The sequence below is a fragment of the Macrobrachium rosenbergii genome, chromosome 11 (genome assembly GCF_040412425.1).
Source record: "Macrobrachium rosenbergii isolate ZJJX-2024 chromosome 11, ASM4041242v1, whole genome shotgun sequence".
In the NCBI taxonomy this organism is placed as follows: Eukaryota; Metazoa; Arthropoda; class Malacostraca; order Decapoda; family Palaemonidae; genus Macrobrachium; species Macrobrachium rosenbergii.
Window position 1 is genome coordinate 34,594,778 of NC_089751.1, and position 25,000 is coordinate 34,619,777.

The following is a 25,000-nucleotide window of genomic DNA, read 5'->3' on the forward strand; positions in this document are numbered from 1 at the left end:
CGTAAATCCATTTAATGGGAACCATGGGGGCCAAAGTGTTAGGAAGAAAACGATGGCAAAAACGACAAAAATAAAAGTGCAAAAGGAAAATTAGACTAGAAACAAGATAATGTTCGACAACCAAAATACAACGGCAAAAAGGGGAAACAAGTGAAACTTCATAAAGGGAAATCAGGAAATGTAAAGAGAGTAATTGCAATGAAAATTGCGAAGAGGGAAATGCGCGAGGGGAAAGTGAGATCTGCTCCAGGGAAATAAGGCCACAGCACAGGAGCAATTGTTGCTGCCTAATATACTGTGGAGGGAATGGAATTCAATTTAGAGCTCCTGCTAAGTGTAAAATAATGTTTGATGATCATTTGTCAAGTAGAATGCTTCACATACACACACACACACACACACACAGAGAGAGAGAGAGAGAGAGAGAGAGAGAGAGAGAGAGAGAGAGAGAGAGAGAGAGAGAGTGTGTCTCTATGGGCTTGTTACCCTTGAAAGGCCAAAGAAAATAGGAATCTTCTCGAGAGAAAACGGATTATTCCGTTCAGTTTTAGGAGTGACTTGGCAACTTTGTATATTAGCCATCGACAAATTTGATGATGCACATGAGCATTTGGAATAATATTTAGGTTATAATAGTATGGCTCAATTTGCAGCGGAAAATCTTTGCTACCATTTATCAAGTAACAAGACTCCAAAGTGATAGTATAAGAATGACTTAGCTTCTGGTTTGCGTGGGAAAATAAGATGATAAATGTTACTTTTAAAATGTAAAGCATTTTCATGGGAATAAAAAGATGGTAAATGTTACTTTTGCAACATAAACAAGGTTTTTCTGATACATACCTTTGTGATTTTTGCCAGAAATGCCTGTTATCCCATTACTGCTCCCTTATGTCTAACGATAAAGGGAAAGGGGGACCACAATAGGAGGGAACCGTGGATTTTGGATGGGTGAAAACAAAAACTACTGAAGCATCAGGAATGTAAACACAGAAGGAGGCTGCTCTCATCCCACACAAATAATGTGGGTGAAATCAAAGACTCTCCCATACATATTGTTGGATAATCGTATATTCCAGATGCTCACATTCATTTACGGTTATTTCTTTTAGCTGTAAACCATAGTTGTGCAAAGTTCCCTCGCCTTAATATAATTGGGATTGTATGTATGACCACGTACGTAAATTTTCCTTCCGTAAAGTATGTATACAAGTACGATCATACGCACGAGGAAGTAAGATAAAATTATAAAAAATAAATGTTTTGTGGTTGCTACTGGGAATGTAAATGCCAGCTGCAGCCTCTTAAATTTGCAACCTGATTAAAATAAACGCATATATTAGGTTAAAACGCGCTTTTCGTAAGGTTATAAAAAAGAAATGAAAAACATACACATAAACACGAATTATTATACTTTAAACTTATCGTTCTTGAGGTCAAATGAATGAAAATAGACCAATATAACAAGAATGAAAATAAATAAAATAACAAAAATAATAAAAAACATATGTCAGATTAATGAAATGAATGAAAATAGACCAATGTAACAAAAATGAAAAAAAAAAATGATAAACATATTTCAGATTAATGAAACGTGCGCTCTTAGGTTGGTGGGGTCAGCGAGGGGGCCAAGTCCGTGGGGTTGTTGAGTCACGGCAGGGTTGGTGGCACGCGGTCCGTGAGAGGTTGTGACGTCACAGATCCCCAACGGATACCAGATTTCAACGGCGAGAAAATTTTTCACAACTCTTAAGAGAAGCGAGGAAATCGGTTTTGGGAGTAGCATGAACGTTACACTATGCAATAAAGTAGCTCTTTTATTCTCATTTATCCTGTATCACCCTTTCCCTTAAACAGAAAGATAATTATTCCAGAGGAACATTCCCTTCCATTATATATCCCTTGGCTATACACTAATCATTCTCGCATTTACACCGATTTTCATAACGCTGCATCTTACATTGAATCCCGTCAATTCTATGAGCATTTTGTTCATTATTATTATTATTATTATTATTATTATTATTATTATTATTATTTATTATTATTACCATTTCAGCTTTTGTTAAAAACCACAGTAATCAGATATGATCACAGTATTTTTCTGTTTGAGAGAGAGAGAGAGAGAGAGAGAGAGAGAGAGAGAGAGAGAGAGAGAGAGAGAGAGAGAGAGAGAAATAATCAAACCAATCAACAGCCAATGAAAAGTTTTTTTTTTTTTAATCAGCGACAATTCAAACGGCGCTGACACACAATTAACACAAAAATATTTCAAAATTTTGATAATTTCAACACTGCACGACGGAACTCAGCGTGGAAAGAATTCTCGAAATATTTATAAATTGCGTAAAACTGGATGATGAAATTATACCAATTAAACTAATTACCGTCGGTGTCAAACCCATTAACGATAATGTGATTAGTTGAAAATTGTAAAAAGGGGAAAAAGGTCGCCCTGATGAAATTTCCGACAGATTTCATGCGAAATTCCGCGTGCTATGTTTATGCTAATAACAAAGGTGCTTGTGCAACCGAAAGCTGATCCTTTTCCACTGTTCCGTATTTCAGCTTGCATGTAATTCGGTACTTGGAATCTAAATGAGTTTACAACGCACGTGGTGATATATGCAATATGGCAGAGGCTGTGGCATGCTAAGAACGAGGAAAAGGGTATAACGTCAGTTACAGAGGTTGAGCAGCGCATTGTAAACTCGCCCCTCTGAAGTTCTTGTGAACTCTGCCTGCCACCAGTATGTACAGCAACGCCTGCGCGGAGATGCAAGGGTGGGGGTTGGGGGTTGGGGGGAAGCGCTACCACGTTGTCAGAAGCGCAATTACTCTTATCGGCACTTTTTCAAGATACAATCATGAGACAGGGTTTATACATATGATGCATTTCCTTACAGCATATATTTACTTTTTTCTGAAGATCGACTTGAAAGATTTTTTACTTACTGAAGGAACCGTAACATAAAATTTAGGCTAAAGGCCAAGCGCTGGGACCCATGAGGTCACTCAGCGTTGAAAGGGAAATTGAGAGTTAAACGGTTTTAAAGGTGTAACAGCAAGAAAGCTTCGCAGTTGCACTATGAAACAAATGTTAGGAGAGGGTGGAAAGTAAGATGGAAGAAAGACAATATGAACGAAGGTACATAAAAAGGAATGAAAGGAGTTGCAGCCGGGGGGCGAAGGAACGCTGCGAACCTTGAGTAAAGCCTACAGTACACCGCGTTAGGTGCACTGAAGGCACTAACCCCATAAGAGGTACCTGCTGAAAGACTAACTCAAAATCGAACAATTATTGTTTCCCAGACACCTAACTTCTCGGTTTCCTGACATTTTAGGTATGCCCAGCACTGGTAGCTTTGACCGAGTCGTTAAGGGTCAAGGTCAAGGGCGGCCTCACCCTGATAGATCTTGTACGGTTTCGAAACCTGTTGAGGCGTCAGGGTTTCTTCTTCATTTAGGTTCAAGGATAGCAATGATGGGGTTATCCAAAATGTATAAGGAAATCGTGATGTTGAGAGGTAATTGTGGCTATTACAATTGCACACATACATATCTAATATAAAAGAGGCCGATAATTCTATATAACTATATATATATGTATATATATATATATATATATATATATATATATATATATATATATATATATATATATATATATATATATATATATATATGTAAGTATACAGATATTTATATCGTACTGGCCAATTTTATACCAGATACGTATGTATTTGTAATAACTACAATAATATATATATATATATATATATATATATATATATATATATATATATATATATATATATATATATATATACTATATATAATATCATTCGGGGATTTTCTCTTACCGTATAAAACAAAAATCTTGATTAATACTTTTTCCTACGACATCAAAATACTTTTTAGGCGAAAAATGGTGTTCTGTGAACTATGACATTCCAGGAAAATGTTTTACATAAAAATACCATAATTCACTCTTTTTCTGAACAGAGTTTTAACGCGTAAAACACCTTTTTTCTTTTTTCTTTTTTTTCTTTATTTACTCCTCGGAAAACACAGCACAATGGTGTGAGAAAAATGTAAAGAAGTTTGCGCTTCTAAAACAAACGCCTTCATTTTACTGTCACATACATATTCATACATTAACGTAGGGGTTTCAGTTCATACATTAACGTAGGGGTTTCAGTTGCCTCAAATGGGATTACTTATATATTAGGGGTTTCAGTTGCCTCAAATAGGATTACATGGCTATCACTGAATTTCCACTTTAGGCAAATCTGAACACTTGGATAGAGAATACTTTAAATCTGACGCGCCTTTCATTTCTAAATTCATCAAGGGAACTGAACTTACGGAACAACGCAGTGGGAGGATGCTGCTGGCCATACCACAAAGCTACTTTTTTTTTTTTTAACTCTTTTGCATAAACTTCTGTCATTCCCTTGCCATCTCCATATTCAAAATCTTCAAAGAAACTTATTCCAACAATATGACTGTTTTCTCTTTATACAGCACATCTCCTTTTGCATCTGTCGTTCTAATGTCCGTCTGTACTTAGCATCTGTCGTTCTAATGTCCGTCTGTACTTAGTCTCTTTCTAAGCATGTACATTCACTCTCCAAAAATGAATGGTCCTATGTATACAAAAGTATGCAGGTCAGACATGGATACTGAAACCAAGTGTGAACGATGCTATGAAGAATAGGCATGCGACAGCGAATGTCATAAGGGAAAAAGAATATGTGTAGTTGAGTTGAGTTGAATGTAGAATTTAGGCCAAAGGCCAGGCACAGTAAAAGGTTTGAAAGGTGTAACAGGAGGAAAACCTCGTAGTTGCACTAAGAATCAATTGCTAGGAGAGGGTGGAAAATAAGATGAATTAAGAGAATATGAAAGGAACGGAAGGGGTTGCAGCTAGGGGACGAAAGCACGCTGCAAAGAACCTTAAGTAATGCCTACAGTGCACCCGCATGAGGTGCACTAACGGCATTATCATCCTACGGGGAGAATATGTGTAGAGACACATAAACTCACATTTAATAAATCAATTCATTTACGTAAAGACTCACTGACCTGTGCAGAGTGCGGACATACATATAAATCAGAGGACGAAGGTAAGAAATATATGAGCCTCATTTCATATTAATAATTTCGTAAATATTTGCAACCCAGCCATTCATTTGACGGCAAAAGAAGCAGAAGAGACTATGATAAACTACGTCCCACTAACATATGCAGAGATGTGTTAATAATCGTGATTTATTAATATTAATAAAAACTAACTTTGGTAATGAGACGATGACAGACGTCATGGACTCTCAAATGCTTGTTAAAAAGCCCAGATATGAGTAACTGCTGTAATCAACCTCCAAGCACACAGTAGTTATTTTTGATAAATCATTACTTTCACGCGACAGAACCGAGGAATTCATACAACTCACATTTTTCTCTTTTTTGTTTGTAAATCAAGTAGATCTGAGTCAGATCATACGTTGAAAAAGAAAATGAAGGCGAAGTGTAAAAATGCATCAACACTGTATAGGTATTCCTTTGTATAAATGTAAATCACGTTATTTCTTCTGATTTTATTTTCACTTTCTTGACAGATGGGCCTCTAACTCTGAAAAAGCTTACTTAACAAGTTACTGGCCTTGTAGGCTTCTTCAAGAAGAATGCTTTGACATATGGACTCATAATAACTGAGCAGCATTTTAATGTGAAATGTCCTCATCAATAAAATCATTAACCTTTTACGTTTGACGAGGTTAAACGTGAAATGAGTCCACTCCACTTCTTTCTTTAAATTATTTTCTCTCTGAAATTCCTAACTGGCCCAAGTCTTCATGAATGCCTTTTCTACGTGATTTTCTGAACTTTCCAGCCGGTTTACGCCCTCCACCTTTCGTATCTACTTTAACCTAATGCAGACCCAAGTGAAACAAATAATAGACGGGAATCTTTCTGCTAGGCTGTTTCCTAAAGTGACCACTACCCTCCCTGTGAGTGACTCCAGCAGTATTTGCCTCTTCCGCCTTACAGCCCACTGTTTCCGAGGGCACCTCCTTATCAGAGACTATCTGATATCTTCACTCTGAACGCGCACGGTGACGAAGTGCAAATCTGAGCAGCGCGCATGAATACTGTGTGGCCAACGGCCTAAACATATGCGCACTAAGCACTGCCATTGAGTGCGTACTGCGTATGGGGGTTTTCAGACATGGACAGCAAGAATTTCAAGATAATCGTATGTGTACTAGAAAGGTAGGTAACATTTTTAGCAATTAAATAAAATTTTGATTTCATTTATGAGCACAGAGAGATAGGTGTGTTTATTCATTATAAAGACAGTGGCAAGATTTATGAAATGAAGCAAATGTAAATAAGCTTAAGTGTGATAATGAATGCTAAGCTAATTCCACAGCACAAAGAATTGAGAACTGATGGCCAGATATAAATTGGGAGCTACGAATATATCTTGGACCAACCAGAAAAGGAAAAATGCATAATAAGGCTACGCACGTAATGAAAGGAAAAATTAATGAACAATACCTACAATGTGTACAAAAGGAAACAGGCAGACGGATGGTAACAGACAGACAGAGAGAGAGAGAGAGAGAGAGAGATATGCTATTTATCTATATGTTAATTCAATTGTAGAATTCAGTAGCAGCATTCTTTTCAAATGAAGTATGCCCTAATGAATCTTTTTTTTTTTCCTTTTCCAAAATCAACTCTTCGCCGACACATGCGTGCACACAAGGTCATTATCATAAATGTAATAACAGCATTCATCACATCCACAGGTGCGACAAAAATGAATATTCACTTGTCCAAAAATATGCATTTTATGAAGACACGTTAGGGAGAGGGAAGGGCACGGTGCTTCTATTTAAAAGACCGTCGCTCAGACTCTCTCTCTCTCTCTCTCTCTCTCTCTCTCTCTCTCTCTCTCTCTCTCTCTCTCTCTCTCTCTCTCTAGCTGACGTATTGTAAAACATATCATAGTTTATAATTACAATGACGTATTGTAAAACATATCAAAGTTTATAATTACAATGATGTATTGTAGAACATATCAAAGTTTATCATTACAATGACGTATTGTAAAACATATCAAAGTTTACAATGTCATGTTCTACAACCGCACTGATGACGACAAGAATTTATATTATGACACAGCTTATTTCTGAGCTGCAACTGAGATCATATTAATGGGATTTTTCTGGCCCACCAAGGGAGTACGTGGCATGTAGGAAAAGACCTGATGTTTTTTTGTTCATCTTTCCATTCAATTTATCAGATTTCCACACAGTCTCAGCTGCACATTCCACATACATTGCCTTACATTTGTCCTCACCGCACACACACACGTTTAAATTGTAGTAGTGATCGTTACCTTTATATACTGTAAGTTTAAAATAAAATAGGCACAATACAAAACTTGAACTTTTCGTGGTCTATCACGGTAAAACAGTTTCTAAGAACAAGTGTATTATTTTAATTTTCTTGAAGTGAGTAACGTCTGCAAACCGTGCAAAAGCTTGGTAAACTTTTAATTTATAAATTAATCACGAAGAATACTTTGCTTTAAAGGCAGCGAGGGTGACGTGGTGTCCCATCACGTTAAAAATAAATTATGGTGTAATCCATGACTCATGAAGTTACTTTGTTGTTCCATAGTTCAAACTCCCGCTATGGTGACTTGCAGGTTCTGTCGATTAACTGTACGTCACCAAGAATATGTTAAGTGAATTATACTCCCATCTGTTTTCAGTTCTGAATGAAGTATTTCGATGATAACTCAGAAAATTACAGAGCAAAAGGCAACACAAATTTTCATTAGATGTCAGTAATGGAGGTCATGCCTGCGAAACAGTCAACCAAGGGACATACGTTTACAATCAACAGTTCAGTAATTAATTAAGAGGATGCCCTTTTGCCCATATTCAAGCTGTCTCAGATCGAAAAAGTGACGGCCTTTCAAAGCGCGAGAGAGAGCGATATCTAGTTATGTATTTTCTCAAAGGAGGATAATGGCAAACCTTATGAGACATTTGACTGGTTGCGTACGCACCCTGACTTCCGTTAGCTGAGTCAAAAAAGAGAGTAGTTAAGGATGATGAAGAATTATGCATTTTGTGAAAATAAGGTAGTAGCAGTATAAAGGCCGATGCACGTGGTTTTCAAAAAACAAAAACGTGCTTATCATACAATATATTTAGTTTTATTTGTACATAATAAAACAGTAAAGAACGACTTTCAATAAAGTAGCAAGATAACTATGCTTATCCATAAGGAGCGAACACTGATGTGGAACAAGCAAGATGAAATGCCTATATGTGGAAAAAACACAGAAAATAAAATATCAAATAATAAAGAAAAAGAGCAAAAAAATACTAAACACCCTTAAACAACAGTATGTCATAAAGTTACTTCAAAGTAACATTACACCCTCTATAAAAACTCATGAGATTGAACATAGATGTAGGAGGGCCGTTCCACAGTTTCAGAGTAAAGAAAAAGAAAGAATTTTGGAGCTAGGCAGTGTGACAACACAGCATCCAAGAGATCATGTAGGCTGATGCTCTGAAGAATTAAGAGTGCCAGCACAATTCCTTGTAGTGCAGTCACTAACACTTTTAACGGAAACCCCTGTTGAAACAGATGAAAGATCGCCAAATAAAATATTTTGGCAAGGGGTCAAGTCATAAATGGGCATAATTACCATTGTTTGGGGAAAGGGAACAATATCCAATAGAACGACACTCCTTTTATGGCAAAAGAAGAGATCTATAGGCGTCTCTATAGATTTAAGACCCAATATGGATAACCAAGTCAAAATAACACTAAAATAGATAACTAGATAACATGTAAGTCGGCATCCCAGACGCCTAATTGCTTGCAAAGTCCGGGAAGGATGGGGAAGGACCCGTACTGGCGCCAACGGCATTTGCATAGCAATATGGGACCGACACCTTCTTGCATGATTTCCGCTCATTTGACAAAATTCCTCTGCATGACACACAAGCGACAGAATGTGTCTATTATGGAGAAGGATCCCTTATTCCTTTTTAAAAAATAACGCATCTCGGTAAACTGGTGCTTTCGGTGTTCTAGCCTCTAGGTGGGCACTTAAATCATAAATTAAAATATATAACTATAGGATCTGGGTACTTGAGCTCAGGGTTACTGTACTATATTCATTCAACAATTAATGCAAATGTAATCTCGTAAATTCAAAGTGAGCGTCGCTGGTAGAATTAAAGGCTGCAGACTGCCATGCATTCGAACAACAAAACATCGGAATCTTATAAAAAAAAAAAAATACGGCGTTTTTATTCTTTATGATGGATGAGTATCTTCTAAGGCTTTCAAGAATCTCTATTGACAAGTAATTATCACAATATACTCTACGTCTGAAAAACTTTTAGAAATACCTGTAATTCTTCACGCTGATCCATAAACCATGGTTAACTCAGATTTCCTACTAACGTCTGTGGAATTTTACCTTAATAAAAAAATGAACCTACTGAATTATTAATCGTGAGCTGCCTGCCCGCAAGGGAATTCGAAAATGTTCATTCAGCTTCATTTACGCTCATCTTCTTTAATGCATTCAAAATGGCTAAAGTGCATGAAACTGCCTTCACTTCAACATGACATTGACAACTATGACACATTCGGTTGGAATTTGATTTTTATCCAAGTGGTCACCCTTACTACAATTACGAAGACGTCTCGGGAATATTTGGTATTGCCGCTATGCTTACAGCATCGAAACTTCCATTAATCATCTAAATACTTTCAATTTGATATCACCCTCAAAGTATGGTATAATTAACAGATATCGATAATTTTATTAAAAAATGAATCACATTATACCTCAAAAGACATGAACAATGAATGCTAGCCCTTACACATTACGTCCCTTGGTTACCAGACAGAAAATAGTGAGGATTTTCAGCTGCAGTATATCCTTTGTGCACAAATGTCACAACCCAACCATTTGCTATATTCAAAATTTTTCGGTCCTGAACTCTGATATATATGAATGCTTCACTAAAGGTAAATGGCGTGTTTGCATGCAAAACTGGATATATCTAAAGCGCAAAAATGCCGCTAAGGAAACCAAATCATTCTCCCTTCAAAAAATTTTGACCAGAATCTTTCAGATTTATAAAAAAATTATTTGTATATAGAAAATATCACACAGCTACCGTGTAACAAAATAATATAAATGAAATTTCTCGTAATATCGTAACCGGGATTGGTGAAGAAATCCACAATGATGTCCATGTAAATATATATTAAAAATATATGCAAAACGAAAGCTTTCGAGAACCTGCTCGATTCTCCTTATCAGTCTGACTTGAGCAGTAACGATACCATAAAAGTGAAACGTTTTTTTTTTATTCTTAACCGGGATTGATAAAAAAACCCTCTAACTTATACATCTGTCAAAGACAACGAACGCAAATGGAATACATGGCGGGACACCCAGGAAATGAAATGGTTATGAATCACAAAGTGATAGAACATTCCATAAATGACCATGATCCCATTCACTGCATTTCTCACTTTCAAGTGACCGTACTTGCTGTAAAAAAAAAAAAAAAAGATAAAAAAAAAAAACAGAGCAATGAGGGATTTTAACTTTAAAATAGTTTTCAAAAGACTGCCTTGACCAGCATGAGTACAAGTTTTACCAGACCACCAACCATTATACATTGTCCAGTTGACACGCAACAGATTATCGAAGGCTTTGCCACTAATTGTTTATTGGAATTGGAATATAAAATCTCGGCCAAAGATCAAACTCTGGGACCTATGAAGTCATTTATCCCTAAAAGAGAAATTGCAAGTAAAGGTTTTAAAGGTGTAACAGGAGGAAAACCTCACAGTTGGACTATGAAACAATTGTTAGGAGAAGGTGGAAAGTAAGATGAAAGTACCAGAGTATGAACGGAGGTACAGTACATTAAAAGGAATGGAAGGGAATGCAGCTACGGGCCAAATAGTGCAGCAGATAAGTAGAAAAATAATTCAGTTTGTGATACAAGCATGAAATTTGGCAAAAGTGCTCATTTTAACGGCCTCTTTTGTAAAATCTGGGTGTCCACGCAAAATTTCAATATGGCCGCCAGTTTTAAAGGTAATCGCTAGTTGTTTCGATTTCTGACACTGAGTAAATCATTGTTGAGATAAATGCATCAATCATTATTTAGATGATGTCTCCCTGGGCAGAAGAGTTAATTGAAGATATCAACAAAGCTCCTACTACTATATTTACCATTGTGATAAAGATGGCGTACAAAATGGCCACCATGAAACATTTTGCTTAACAACTCTGCAACTAAGACTATAATGGAGTTTGATAACAAGGTATCTTATCTATGTTCGAGCACTGTCTCAATGTCTTTTTTTAAGCACGAGCTGAACGCAAGATTTTAAAAATGCATGGTGTCACCCTTTAGTGTGACGAAATTCTCATTCAGATGTATCTGAAGCATCATTTGCAACATTACAGTTACACCTCACATTTTGATTACACCTCACATCTGCAGATACACAAAGCTGTGCATGTAAGCCCAAGCCTGTGGCAGTTGCACCTGCCACGGCAACCAGACTTGCAGCCACATTGTGTAAGCTGTTTTCAACTCTTTGCAATGGGGGAATTGGCTGTCCAGAAGACTTTCCAGTCTTTTCCCAACCCCAGTCAGCTGGACTCTGTGCTTCTGGCGGGCGTAGAATTGCCTGACTCCATACACAACCTGCTGTGACTTTATGCCTGCTCCATGTTCGACCATGCTAGTGAACTGGAGCAGAATTTGAGGTATGGTATCAGTGATGCATCCTTCACCAAAGGTGCCGTCAAACCCGGACTGATGATCCAGAATATGTTTCCTCTGTATCTTTGCTGGTTTAGCAATCACAAGTGTATCTGAGCAGTCAGATGCCTGAGATAGGGCAAAAGCTACACCTTTCTGCAAGGCAATTAGCACACTTCTTGACTTCTTGTGTGGTTCTAATTCAGGGATTTCAGGTAACAATTTGTCCTTTAATCTTGTTGTATTTACAGTGGTTGAGGCAATGCCCAATTGTTCCAGGCGCTGCTGGTATAATTGGGATATGTCTGCAAGAGGAAATATGGCAGGACCATCCGAATTCAATCTGGTTTCAGTGATATAATTAACCAGCTCTGATAGAACCAGTGGATATACATCTGGTTCTTCACTGTGACATTGTTCTTTCTCAAGATTCCTAAGATGGGACCTCTTCCTATTGTAAAGGCCAGTGAGGCATACAAGATGATATTTCAGTTCTTGTGCAATTGCATCACCTGCACCTAGCTTTGCCAATAATTTACCATCATTAAGTATGAGCGCACTCACGTAGTCTCCTGTTGAGATTCATGGTCATTACTTGTCGAAGATTTGATGCAGGTGCCACATTTTCACAAAAAATGAATGCTTCTTTGCCATGACTCATTCGACGCCGTTTAGCATGTTTTTCCTGTGGTCCACTACCTTCAACTGTAGATCTTTGCTTTCTTGCACAATACAGCTCTTGTGGTATTTTGCAATGTTTTGTCGTAGTGTTGCCTCTCTGCCACTACCTTCATCCAGCCTTGCTGGGTCAAAGTTAAGCGGCATTTCACCAATCTCCTGGAACAATGGCACATTGGTTGAAATCATTTCGTACACATCATGTTCAGGATTATGATGTAAGAGGCCAAGGGTGAAGATAGACCTTCATTTTTCTTGTCTTCCTGCCAAAGACAACATTTGCTCCAGTCGGTCTTCCTTTTGCCAGTGACTGAATTTACACTTGCCAACATGAGCTCCTCACTAAGGCCGAGGGGCTACCCTTTTACCACCTTAATCTGATATGCACATTGATGTATGGGATACAATTAGGATCGGTCAGCCTACACCTAGCCCGATCATTCATCCAGTGTCATTTAAGTCCCGTGTGATCTGTACACCATCCAGGTAAGTACATGAACAAGCCATGTACAGCCCCACTTACCCTTGGCTTGGCTCTCCCGTGCTGACACCTCCTGTCAATTCAGGAGTGGCTGTCTAACTAGATCTACCAACTGTATATACTCTTTCTACCAGCTAATTGATATGGGGCTATTAGACAGCATTTGGGACACTAAACTACTAAACTACAATAAAGCAAATCTAGGTACAGCGTAAGTACAGCAAGCTTAGCTGACACTGAACCCCCTGCTGAGTTACACAGCAGTGAAGTCACCAATGTGCCCTGGTTGTGCACTGACATTCACTCTTTTAAACTAAAATTAAAGATAAAACCACCACCTAAATTATATATAGACTTGCAAACTATTATATTGAACAGGAAGACATTTTTTCATGCTTACTGAATCCTGTGACGCGATTATTTAAGGTTTTTGGCTGCCACTTTGGATGCCATCTTTCTTTATATATGCTATATGAAATCTTTAACAGAAATACATTTTACCAATGCTTGGTGACTGCCTAAAATGTGTATAACCAAAACAAATGTATAAAAACATGACCTGAGGTACATGAGTCCCATGTTAAAACCTTGACTAGTGGCCATCTTGAAAAACGGCAGCCATTTTGGAATTTTGAGTGGAACCCAGTAATTTTCAAAAAGTGGTCTATGGAGAAGATATGTACCAAATTTCATGCTTGTATCATAAACTGAAGTATTTTGCGAAAAAATTATTTTATCTGCTGCACTAAAAGGGACGCTGCAAGGATCCTTAAGTAACGCTTGCAGTGCACCGCATGAGGTGCACGGATGGCACAATCTCCCCACGGGAACTCACAACCTCCCCACGGGAACTAAGTGTTTTTATAACGGAAATTTCGTCAACATTATGGAGTCACATATGACCATCCACCATAGCCAGAATTTTCTCAAGCATGTATTTTTCCTCTGTAAATTAATAGCGTGTAACAAGTACAGAGTCACACCCAAGAGAAGAAAATCGTTAAAAGAAACTAATTTTGACTCCGAGTGAATCCTCTTAAAGACATCGTACCGACGGCTACCCGGATATAAATCATGAAAATCCTCGGAGCGTTCGGCGTTTGTCCGTGAATTTATGACACCCAAAGATATAATACTGTAAAGGAGTCGACGGAACACGTTAACATCTATTCTGCGTGCTAGCTGTCGAGAGAGAGCTCTTCTTGGGTCCAGAAATTATCATGAAAATCTGAAAGGATTTAACTTTTACCAAGAATCTGTCATGTACTTTCAAGAAATCAAAGAAACTGTGATTTATTCATATGAGAAATGTGATCTTTAAGCAATTCCTACAAAGACTTATGTGGAATACTCGTAATTAACGTTCGTAATGTTCACATATTTTCATGGAACAAGCCAAGAGGCCATTTACTAGACAAGCGAGCTTCCACAAAACAAAATTACCATAACTGGAAGAAGAAGAAGAAGAAGAAGAAGGGTTTACGTAACTTACTATGAGGAGAGTCACGACGGATAAAATTAATCAGTCATGGTTTCCCGGTCCCCAAACTGCTTGTTCTAAGATAGTTTGATTCAATGAAACCTCCGATACGCGCAACAGAATGGATCAGAGCGCAAAAACGCAAATTTTCTTCACTAAAGTAATATGAAGTATTAGATTTCGTCGAAAGAGCTTCCACTGACCATGAATTATAATATTCTTCTTAATGTCAACAATCTGATTACAGTTTTTACCTTTTTATCATTCTTCCCAGCTAAATCATTTAATTTCACATTAAACTAAGTATTGCAAGTATCACTACATTTGTTTTGTAGACGTATAGCACGGTTCTATTCTTCCTTTCACCTCAAAGGCAGAAGATGAACGATCTACTAAAGAATAAAAAAAAAAAAGAGATAGAGAGGGAGAGAGACCAAGAAAATTCGGTAGATAAACGAGTTATGTCATCTCTACCTAGACTCTTCAGCTGTTTAAAACCACACCCGAAGTCTCCCATTTTTGGGTCGAACAGCCTAATCCAGGTATCCCTGACCTCTTGGCCTGATGTGGCATGGCGTGGGCACACCTCATTTAGCCCAGGGGCGAAGTACATACAACCAGGAGATGCAGGAGATGAATACCCAAAGATACCCGCCGACTCGACGAGGACCCTTGCATCCACCCAGCCACCCCCTCGCTCTCACCGCTGCTGCTGGTGCGAAATTTTGCCATCTGATTCGAACAGAAGAATAATTCTCGTTATCCGGGCGTATTCCGTCACTGCCACGCTGGAATATCCTAACTTGCGTCGGCAATATTACTTTCGGATACGAAGACGCCGGCACAAACGCGAATGCTGCCGATTGCGCGTTCGTATCGCCTGGAGGCCCTCGTTGTCTTGCTCGATGATTATTGTGAATCCGGTACCGCGGCTGCCTCTCTCGGGCGATGACCTCGCACCGATGAAACGCCAACTTCCCCGCAAAAGAGGAAGAGGAAGACGATGCCAGGTGAATCATCAAGGGGGCCTCTTAAAAAAATTCTGCGTTCTACTCTCCTATCTTTTTTCTGTTTGACGTTTTATTTATTTAATTATTCGTCTATTAATCTCTACCTTCCTGTCAACCAGTTCTTCTGCTTATTCATGCATGCGATAATCTAATGATGTATTAGTAATTACTGACTCTCAGGATTGTTGCTCATTAATTTACAAGGTTATTAACAAGAACAATAATCCATCCGTGTAAGGTATATAGAAACTGGAATTCTGATAAAAAACCCTACTAAAGAAAAAAGAAAATGATACAAGCTACGTGGACAGAAAGCAAGATTAAAATGAAGAAATAAACCAAGACTCACCATTCATTCACTCAGCAAGTATTTGTAAACAAAAACAAAAGAACAAACAAGCAGATACACAAACATGCTGAAGAAAACAAGAGGCTGAGCGGTAACGTACTATCACCTTTACTTAAAGCCTATGTTGGGACAAGAGGCAAAGCAAGTGCATGTACCTTCGCAAAGGCGTGTTTACCTGGCGTTATCCCGACTTATTCATGTGATTTACCTGCAGACGCCGGAGGATTCGGGCTTGGCGATCGAGAATAACTTTCTTTTCCTTTGTGCGCCATCTATCTATCTTTACTATATACAATACAATATAAGATTTAGGCCAAAGGCCAAGCGCTGGGACCTATGAGGCCATCCAGCGCTGAAATGGAAATTGAGAGTAGCAAGGTTTGAAAGGTGTAACAGGAGGAAAACCTCGCAGCTGCAATATGAATCAATTGTTAGGAGAGGGTGGAAAGTAAGATGGAAGAAAGAGAATATGAACGGAGGTACAGTAAAAGGAATGAAAGGGGTTGCAGCTAGGGGCCGAAGGGACGCTGCAAGAACCTTAAGTAATGCCTACAATGCACGGCATGAGGTGCACTGACGGCACTACCCCCTACGGAGATCTACCTTTAGGTACGGCAGCTGTGAGACCCAGGATGACCCTTATGCTCCCTCTTGGCTTATGACCAAGGTTGTGCTACGGCAGGAAATGATCATCATTCTTGATCGCGTCATGTCATGACGTTCTATCCATCATCAGTCTCGGTGGAATCATCTGTCGGTTTGAGTTTATCAACATTAAGCTGATTTTTAGTAAAATCTCTTGTCAGTTCTGCAATGTTTATATATCATCTACTAAGGTAAAATGCAAAATAGCAATCATAAATAATTCTTGATCTGTTGTGCTAGGAAATTAATTATGATTTTCGAGCATATATCATAGTCAATTTCTATAAAAGTTCTTGAATTCTTTCATAAACGTCGGTAATTTCGAAACATATCCAATTAAATAGTTTCATTTATAAAAAAATATTCAATAATCATCCTCATCGTCAAAAAAAAAAAAATCACTCGAGAAACAAAAAAGAATTATCCCAACAGCAGACTGACCCGTTTCATTCAAGTATTCGGTCGTGTTTCAATCCGTAACAAATACGCAAAGAAGAAAACTTGATCTGTGTAAACAGATACATATTTTCAAGAGAGAGAGAGAGAGAGAGAGAGAGAGAGAGAGAGAAAATGTCGTTCTGCGGCGAAACGGCCTGTTCAATACTTGGTTTTCCTCATCGCAGAGAATGAAACAAAAACTCACAACCATCATCCTCTGCGCGAGTGAGTGTTTTTATTTAAACCTCCGAAACGAGATGCAAAACACAAGTGAACCCAACAAAGACGAGTGAGATAGCGGCAGGTGGTGAAGGTCATGACAGCTGGCTCATGAGAGAGAGAGAGAGAGAGAGAGAGAGAGAGAGAGAGAGAGAGAGAGAGAGAGAGAGAGAGAGGGGTTCTATTACTGTTTTGTTGAAGAAAAGTTCCTCGCTGTTTTCATGAGAGAGAGAGAGAGAGAGAGAGAGAGAGAGAGAGAGAGAGAGAGAGAGAGAGAGAGAGAGAGAGAGAGGGGTTCTATTACTGTTTTGTTGAAGAAAAGTTCCTCGCTGTTTTCATGAGAGAGAGAGAGAGAGAAGGTGGGGGGTTCTATTACTGTTTTGTTGAAGAAAAGTTCCTCGCTGTTTTCATAAGAGAGAGAGAGAGAGAGAGAGAGAGAGGAGAGCTTCTATTACTGTTTTGTTGAAATATTCCTCGCTGTTTTCACGAGAGAGAGAGAGAGAGAGAGAGAGAGAGAGAGAGAGAGAGAGAGAGAGAGAGAAGAGAGAGAGAGAGAGAAGGCTTCTATTACTGTTTTGTTGAAGAAATGCTCCTCGCTGTTTGTGAGAGAGAGAGAGGAGGGGGACTTCTATTTATTACTGTTTTGTTGAAGAAATGCTCCTCGCTGTTTGTGTGTGTGTGTGTGTGTGTGTGAGAGAGAGAGAGAGAGAGAGAGAGAGAGAGAGAGAGAGAGAGAGAAAGTTCACGTGGGAAACATAATACCAGAGCAACCAAGGGAAAGAGGCCTACTTACAAAACAGTTAAACAAAGTATGAAACTCTTTCACATATAAATCACTATAATATATAGCTATAACCACTCCTCAATATGAAAAATAGATATCGAATTTTATGGAAAAGAAAAATCGTTGGAAAGGCAAAGGTTGGAAAAAGACGTTAGGTTAGAATGGGATAAGGACGATTTCAAAGAATGGGAGTGGGGGGAGGGGGGGAGTAGGAGGCGGTTGGGGAGGGGGTGGGGCAGGGGGAGGCCCTAGGGACTGCATGGAGTTACTACGTTGGTCTGGCGACGGCGGCGACGGCACCGGGGTCGGGGGTAGGAGGGTCTTCTCTCGGATAGCAGTGGTATAGCAGTGGTAGTAGTAGTAGTAATGGTGGTGGAGTGGAGTTGAGGGCTGGCAGTGTGTCAGAGTGGAGTGTGGAGTGGTGGTACACTGAGCACTAGTGTGGAGGTGGAAGTGGAGACCTACAGACTGAGACTGACTAGTCAGGGTCCAGTGAGGAAGGACTTGAGAAGAGTGAGGTTACGTGAGAGCAGTGCAGTCGAGTCCTACTTTCATGTGTCGCAACTCCTTCACCCAAGAGACAGACACACTGAGAGGATGAGCCCAAGAGGACTGACTGCGGCACCCGTCTACCCGTGGCAGTGGTGACTGCTGTCGTGTGTCAGTGTTAAGTGATGTAATCGTGAAAATATCGGAGCTGCTATCCTGTGTGTCATTTCCTATCCTGCGAGGATAAGAGGCATCCTAAGTGCCGGGATGTCGCGGCACCCACGCCTCCTCCCCCTCCTCCGTACTCAGCCTGACATTCGTTACGTGACGCTCCTGTCACGCAGTCTAAAATATGGATTCGCGTGTAGGTGATCTGACGTCATACGTGTTAATTGCTATTAAATGAAATCGAGTGATGGTCTGAAAGGTGTGGCATTTTGAACTACACAAAAAAGAAGTATAAACAGAAATGACAAATAAATGTTTTGCTATGACGTTCGTTAAACTGAATAAAGAGAGGATAAGGTGCTAATGACATAATTTTGTGAGCAATACCAGAGAACAACATAGGAAAGAAATCAATGGAAAAGGTAAGGAAGTCTGTATTGTTTATTATTCATAAACTCTACAAAATTACCCTTAGACCAGTTAGTTCTAAACAGCATAACCTGGGGAAGGCGGCTGTGGATGATAATCCCCAGAGAGGAACTTTCAGAGCAAGAAATATTTTAGTTTTTTGGGGGGCTTTTCTCTATTCTTTTTATTGATTCAGTAGTTTAAAAATTTAAATATAAAGTTAGCCTGCGGTTTCTTTGGTTAAATCTAAAATGAACATAAAAAAATTAAATACTAAACACTATTTTCATTAGAGCAAAAACTTTAAAAACTTTTAAATTTTAACGTGAAAAACTGGACCATTACTTTCTTGATGTCATATGAAGAGGATCCCTATGTATTTCAGTGATTATAAAAATTATGAAAACAATCATTTAAGAACTCTAAATTAAAGGTTACATACGCCCTGATAGTAAATTTAATCTCTTTTCTTAAGTACTTGCTTCCAGAGCATAAAAGAATCTTTTTATGTTTGGTACATTTCAGTTGAAAAGTATACTCCTAAAAGACTCACGAGTCGTTCAAATACTCTATCAAAATATTCAGAGGACTCGCAACCGCCAGTTAATCTGCGACCTCATGCCTGACCTCTTCTGCATCGATTATCTCTTCTTCCGGAAAGATGACACGTGTAAAAGAATTCATTCTAATTCTAATGCACTAACCTCGTACAGCTGTATATCATTTATACAGTGCAGCAGCAAATACAACAACAATAATAATAATAATAATAATAATAATAATAATAATAATAATAATAATAATAATAATAATATATATTATTATTATTATTATTATTATTATTATTATTCGGACATGAATGAAACACTGATGACACGAAGGAAAACAAAAAATTTACAACAGCTAAAACTTAAACTCGAATATACAACAAATTTTAGCGTTTATACAGTCGTAACGTCAATTTGGGTCCGAGGCATCACAGTAATACTTGACGATTACGCAAAGTCTTTAGTGATTCCCACCTAATTTTTCGGAAGGACTGTCACTGGGTCAAGGAAATCTCTTACAAATCTTAAGAGGTGTGGTTGGAATATATATCCGAATAACCAGCAAAGTACCATCTATCGCTCGTCTCTAGTAAAATTGAAGTTCCAGAAAAAGGTATGGATTATATACAGTTCTCCTGATAATAATAACAACATTGGGGGCCATGATGATGATGTCAGTTAGTAGTGCACATTGGACCAAATTAGACTCTTGTTATACTGTATAAACATATAAATTCAATGATCGCTTCGAACGGACTCCAATGCAGATTCATTACTCTGTGACTGCATGCAATTTAAACTATACTGTGAAAAAGGTCCCGCCAAAATTGCTTTGTTCACGACAGCTCTGTTGAATACCCAGACTTTTTTTTACCGTGAAATGTACAAATAAAAAAATAGCTTACACAAATATGGTTATCTTTATCACGCCGACCTCTGCCCACGTTTAACACTGACATTTGGATTAAGAAAACCACAGAACGAGTGCCCATGAGGCTGAAAGGTACCCTCCTGTTTATAATGATGTTCAGAGAGACTATCGGTTTGAAATTCGGAAGAAAAGGCCAGACGGGCATAGCATCAACTGCAACGTAATATATATATATATATATATATATATATATATATATATATATATATATATATATATATATATATATATATATATAGAGAGAGAGAGAGAGAGAGAGAGAGAGAGAGAGAGAGAGAGAGAGAGAGAGAGAGAGAGATGTACATAAATATACAAACATGTATATATATAATTATATATAATTAATTAATATATATATATAAAACCTGTATGTCTATGTAATATATACCTATATACATACATAAGACAACTATTCTCATTAAAGAAGGAAAGCAGTGTAAGGAACCAACTTCATTACGTCACTACATTCCTTTGTTTACACCCATTAGTAGGCGGAGGCTGCTAGGTGTTATAGCGCCCACAATTCAGCTAGCTGCTTATCTTTTGACTGGCAGTGATCGCTAAGTGAAGTACATTCGCACTATAGAATTATTCGTATCTATGGGAACAGCTGGGCCAATGTCAACAAACAAAACACTGGTTCATCTGCATATTCGTTTGGCAAAAGTTGCGAGAGGACAAATCGGCCGGAATTTGTTTCTCTTTCTTCTATCCCCACGGCATGCTTGGATACAAAGAATAAAATATAAAATTTAGGCCAATGGCCAAGCGCTGGGACCTATGAGGTCATTCAGCCTTGAAAGGGAAATTGAACGGAGGTACAGTAAAAGGAAAGAAAGGGGTTGCAGGTAGCGGCCGAAGGGACGCTGGGAAGAACCTTAACTAATTCCTACGGTGCACCGCATGAGGTGATGATTGGATACACAAACAAACGGCGCAAACGAGGGTTGCAGCTGCCGGTAAAGGTTTATGAATTTAGGGGTATTTGTAACTTTACTTCGCTGTTACGTGCGTCAAAGGATTACCTATTCGAGGCCCTCCCGTCCTCGATTTATGAGAAATGGCATTTTCATGGATTAGAGGCAGAGAAAGAGAGAGACATTTGATTAACAAATTTGATTAAAAGAATTGAAAATATCCATGTTCCCACAACAGCAATTTAGTTTTATTTGATTCTGCTTAATGAATGCAATTTTCAATTACTCCTTGTTATGCAGAAAGTAAAGCCAGCGTGTTCGTTGCTCATCTAACGAGATTTGCATGGAAACAGCAAAATGCCACGACCGACATTAAGCAAATTAAAAAGTTAAATTAATCCATATCATAATCCATCGTTTAAGCCTCTTATGAAAGGGAAATGAGTTGGGGCCGCTTTATGAAAAATTCATTGTGACTCTTCTGACCTAAACAGTGAACTGTTTTCATGATAGATAGTTGGCCGGGGTGTGTCGGAGCCTTAGTGGAAAAGGGTGTTGGGCTAGCATCTTCAACCTCAAAGATTTGCTAAGAAACAGACATTGTTAATGTCTATTGACATTATGATTATCATTACAGTTTTCATTATCGTAATTACGCATAATAGCAAGCAATAATTGTGAAAACCACTGCAAACTATGCTGAAGACAATGATAATTAAAAATCTAGTAATTGTATGCATTTCATTCCACTCGGTTTAACTAGTAAATGGAAAATGACCCAAAAAATGACGCCTTTTACTTCTGCAACCATCACTGGAGAACACGTTAATGTTATGCATATCGTCGACTTATACAAACATAAGTGTCACTGATATTTATAGGAGGAGGAAAAATGCCAACAGCAGCAAGTGTTATTATACGATTCTCTTTAACGTTGTTTCACTTCAGAGCACCTGTAAATAAATTACCTTAGAAATGATACAATGGAGGGTTTGCCCTACTTCGATTACCTATAAAGTCATCTAATGTGACACTTTGGTTTTCTCTCAAAAAAAGACGGGAAAAAAGAGAGAAAAATTGAAGGTCTGCGGCCTCAAAAGTGCGCGGAGGCAATTCGTATTAGGGACAAGTAACGGAATTCAGTCTTGGTTCCCAGTCTGATATGACGGAGACCTAAGAACTGAAATGGGAGAGGAAAACCACGACACATAAAAAACAGTCTTCACCAAATGAAATGGGTGTAAATGTTAAATCAGCATATTCAACACTATTACAAGATTTTTTAATCTCAGTTCTTACAAGCTGTGGTTGAAAAGATTAAAATGAGCTACAAATTGAGATCATTTCTAAATTCTTCACTTTCAAACTAAGTCTTACAACCCGGCTGGCATAGCTATTGCATTCACATGTACAGTACATACGTAAATAACAAATCCATAGTTTTGAGACGTTATTTCCATGTCGTTGTTCAAAGTTAATTTTCATCTACTGTTTACGAAACGTTTATAATGAAGCCATGTATTACTTTCGGAACCTAATTTCTATTAGAGGGCCCATACCATTTCAGAGGGGAAAAAATATGATATTAAATCTACGGCGATTTGTGTTAAACCGGCTGAACTGATACCACCTGGAATAGGAAAACCGTCAATACCATTCCCTCCCCTTTAAAGACGGGTGTTTTATGAACCATTCGTTGGTCAGTTCGATTTCCTCTATTCAAACAAAATTTGCGCCGTCATCAGAACTAATTCCCAAATCCAAGGCCCTTGCCCAAATCGTTTACCGATGCGAGATGCCAATGTCACGTCAGCTCCTATAAAAAAAAAAAAAAAAAAACATAATCCAGTACTTACCAGATCCGGAGGGGCCGCTTATTCTGAAAAAAAAATAAATAAATAAATAAAAAAATTATATATGTATACATATATATGCATATATATATATATATATATATATATATATATATATATATATATATATATATATATATATATATATATAATATATTCCAAATATTAAATGAAACAATATCACACTGAAATCTTTTTACCACTCGAGTCGTTCTCGCCATTCCAGTTTATTTTCCTGCTCTCTCTCTCTCTCTCTCTCTCTCTCTCTCTCTCTCTCTCTCTCTCTCTCTCTCTGGTGGTCCGATCCCAACGTACGAAAAGTTACATTGAGATTACTGATCTATCTAATAGCCTATTTGATTTTTATTTAGGTGTCTATTGGCTGACCGAAAGCAGCCTTATATAAGTCTACTCATATGCATACTGAACGTTAGGTGGAGCACTAACATCAGAGTATTCCATTATTATATTGGACGTATTATTATCATTATATTGGATATATTAATATCATTGTATTGGGCGTATTTCATCATTATACTGGACGTATTAACATCATTATAATGGACGTATTTCATCATTATACTGGACGTATTAACATCATTATATTGGGCGTATTTCATCATTATACTGGACGTACTAACATCATTATATTGGACGTATTTCAGCATTATACTGGACGTATTTCATCATTATACTGGACGTATTTCATCATTATACTGGACATATCAACATCATTATATTGGAAGTATTTCACCATTATACTGGACATATACTAACAAAAATAATAAAAATAATAAACACGACACAACAACGCAACAGTTCTTGGCAGTGCACATGGCATGGAGAATAAACCTTCAAAGAGGAAATATGCCAGAACCGTTGAGGGGCTGACAGACAGGGGGAAATACTTCAGTTCCCCCTTCCCCTGAACTCTCGCGATAGGGGACTAACAAACAAACAAGGGCCTCCATTTTCTGACATTTATAAGCAAACCTAAACGTACGAGACTATTACAATTGTTAAAAGAAGGGATCGCAAGTTTTTCAAAGTCTCTCTTCCGGCGCGCAAGTTATTTCCAAGTTGAAATCCCTTTTTCGGTCTTCGTATCTCAAAGTTGAAATCTCTTTCCTTATCTTATGCTTTGGGGATACAATCCCCATCTTCAATTTTATTCCGGTGGCTGAATATTACGTCCCAGAAATCAAACAGCATTATCTAGTTCATTCACACAATCTTTACACAGTAGTACCTCTTAACTTGAAATAAGAAATATATCAGTATTTTTTTTTAACAAAGTTAATTATTATTATTATATCGTTCAGAAGATGAACCCTATTCGTATGGAACAAGCCCACAAGGGGCACTGACTTGAAAACCAAGCCTCGAAAGAAGTAACAGAAAGTAATGGGAAATACAGAAAGAGGATATCAGTTATTAGAAAAACAGATAAATAAATAAATAAATAAATAAATAAATAAAATGCAAGTAAATTATCAAAATATAAGGAGAACTGTATTAGGGTAGTAATGCACTAGGTCTTCGCTTCAACTTCTGAAGTTCCAATTACACGACATCCTCAGGGAAGCTGTTCCACAGTCCAACGGTGTGAAGAAAAAAAAAAGGACTGATATTTACATAAATCGATACCAGCTGAATACATTCGGTGTATAACGAAATACTTGCTAAGGGAATTGGCAAAGGTCTGCGCAGGTACAGATCCCGGCTTAATCTTTTCTCTCCATCCATCTTACTTGCCCAG

The 25,000-nt window shown here is 38.0% G+C and overlaps 2 protein-coding genes across 9 annotated transcripts in view; one reads left to right on the forward strand and one right to left on the reverse strand.

Moving 5' to 3' along the window:
* Window positions 1-25,000, reverse strand: part of LOC136843316 (peroxisomal trans-2-enoyl-CoA reductase-like) — a 352,117-nt gene that overhangs the window by 201,881 nt on the left and 125,236 nt on the right. For all 4 annotated transcript variants that reach the window (XM_067111578.1, XM_067111579.1, XM_067111582.1 and 1 more), the window contains exon 2: window positions 23,245-23,267. The gene's annotated coding sequence lies outside the window, so the exon portion shown is untranslated. The remainder of the gene's footprint in view (window positions 1-23,244; window positions 23,268-25,000) is intronic.
* The window catches only part of LOC136843315 (uncharacterized), a 137,176-nt gene continuing 130,239 nt past the window's right edge, over window positions 18,064-25,000 (forward strand). The window contains exon 1 of one of the 5 annotated variants that reach the window (XM_067111574.1): window positions 18,064-19,006. The gene's annotated coding sequence lies outside the window, so the exon portion shown is untranslated. The remainder of the gene's footprint in view (window positions 19,007-25,000) is intronic. The other 4 variants (XM_067111573.1, XM_067111576.1, XM_067111575.1 and 1 more) reach the window with 4 other exon arrangements.